Here is a 2,500-nt window from a genome sequence, read left to right on the forward strand (position 1 = left end):
CCATGTGAGTCTCCACGTGAGTCCGCGGGTCTCCACGCACGAGAGTCATTGGGAGACGCGGTGCGACCAGAGCTGCTTTTTGGCGTTCGCAACGCCGATTCGAAGCGAGGCTCCTAGCGGTGCCGGCTGTTCCGGAGTCCCTGCCACTCGAGAGCCGCCCACCCACCACCCCGGCCCCCCCCCCGGACCCCCCCTCTTGCTGCGTGAATGTTTTTTAAAAAGTCGTGGAATTCCGCTGCTAATGAGTCCCACGCGGGGCACGTTTGGGGGAGTGCGCGGGCAGCAGTAGAGGTCTGCGCACAGCTGGTGCAGCCCCGACAGGTGGTGCGATACGATGGCGCGGGCTGTCACTCTCAATTTTGGCAGCCCTCGTTAAACGAAAGCTTGACTGCAGCGGCTTCGCCCCAGCGGCGATGTTTTTACACACCGCAACCAGGTACTCACTTGAGGCCGAGTCGACCTAGGGGAGGCCCGGGACCGGGGTCTGTAGCGCGGGGCTCTGGCCGCTGCAGCACCGCTCAACTCTACCGCTACACTTGCCGATAGCAAAAACAAAACCAAAGATTACCCCCCTCCCCCCATGTAGCCTTAGCAGATTGTTGGGGCAAGTGCTCAGAGTGATAATAAACGCGCAGACAAAGATCCCCCGTAAAGCCTTAGCAGACTGTTGGGGGGCAAGTGCTTCGAGCGCTAATAAACACACAGACAAAGATCCCCTGTATAGCCTTAGCAGACTGTTGGGGGGCAAGTGCTTCGAGCGCTAATAAACACACAGACAAAGATCCCCTGTATAGCCTTAGCAGATTGTTGGGGCAAGTGCTCGGAGCGATAATAAACACGCAGACAAAGATCCCCTGTATAGCCTTAGCAGACTGTTGGGGGGCAAGTGCTTCGAGCGCTAATAAACACACAGACAAAGATCCCCTGTATAGCCTTAGCAGATTGTTGGGGCAAGTGCTCAGAGCGATAATAAACACGCAGACAAAGATCCCCCGTATAGCCTTAGCAGACTGTTGGGGGGCAAGTGCTTCGAGCGCTAATAAACACACAGACAAAGATCCCCCGTAAAGCCTTAGCAGACTGTTGGGGGGCAAGTGCTTCGAGCGCTAATAAACACACAGACAAAGATCCCCTGTATAGCCTTAGCAGACTGTTGGGGGGCAAGTGCTTCGAGCGCTAATAAACACACAGACAAAGATCCCCTGTATAGCCTTAGCAGATTGTTGGGGCAAGTGCTCGGAGCGATAATAAACACGCAGACAAAGATCCCCCGTATAGCCTTAGCAGACTGTTGGGGCAAGTGCTTCGAGCGCTAATAAACACACAGACAAAGATCCCCTGTATAGCCTTAGCAGATTGTTGCGGCAAGTGCTCAGAGCGATAATAAACACGCAGACAAATATCCCCCGTATAGCCTTAGCAGACTATTGGGGCAAGTGCTTCGAGCGCTAATAAACACACAGACAAAGATCCCCGGTATAGCCTTAGCAGACTGTTGGGGCAAGTGCTTCGAGCACTAATAAACACGCAGACAAAGATCCCCCGTATAGCCTTAGCAGACTGTTGGGGCAAGTGCTTCGAGCGCTAATAAACACACAGACAAAGATCCCCGGTATAGCCTTAGCAGATTGTTGGGGCAAGTGCTTCGAGCACTAATAAACACGCAGACAAAGATCCCCCGTATAGCCTTAGCAGACTGTTGGGGCAAGTGCTTCGAGCGCTAATAAACACACAGACAAAGATCCCCCGTATAGCCTTAGCAGACTGTTGGAGCAAGTGCTCGGAGCGATAATAAACACGCACTCTTTGATATCGGTATCACAGAAACGCACGCACACGCACACACACACACGAGCGCACACAACAAAGATAAATATCCCCCGTATAGCCTGTAACAAACTGTTGGGGCAAGTGCTGTTTGCGAGTAGCACCCACGAAGGCTGGCACTGTGGCACAGGAGTGCGTGGATGTAACCAGCACCACGCCCGGCCGCCTTTGTCTCCCCAGCCACGATGTTTACAACCGCACCGGTTACTCATTTGAGTCTGAGTCGACCTAGGGGAGGCCCAAGACCGGTTCAGATAATCGTCACTGTTGGTGTTGGCCGTGAGTGGGAATCGAACCCGGGTCGCCAGGTTCGTAGCGCAGCGCGCTAACCGCTACACCACCGTGCACACACACACACGCACACACAAACACACATACACACACGCGCACACACACATACACACACACACGCGCACACACACATACACACACACACACGCACACACACATACACACACACACGCGCACACACACACACATACACACACACACGCGCACACACGCACGCGCACACACACATACACACACACGCACACACACACATACACACACACACACGCACACACACACACATACACACACACACGCGCACACACACACACATACACACACGCACGCGCACACACACATACACACACGCACACACACACACATACACACACACACGCGCGCG

This window comes from Lampetra planeri, chromosome 59, assembly GCF_965212315.1.
Source record: "Lampetra planeri chromosome 59, kcLamPlan1.2.h2, whole genome shotgun sequence".
Classification (NCBI taxonomy): domain Eukaryota; kingdom Metazoa; phylum Chordata; class Hyperoartia; order Petromyzontiformes; family Petromyzontidae; genus Lampetra; species Lampetra planeri.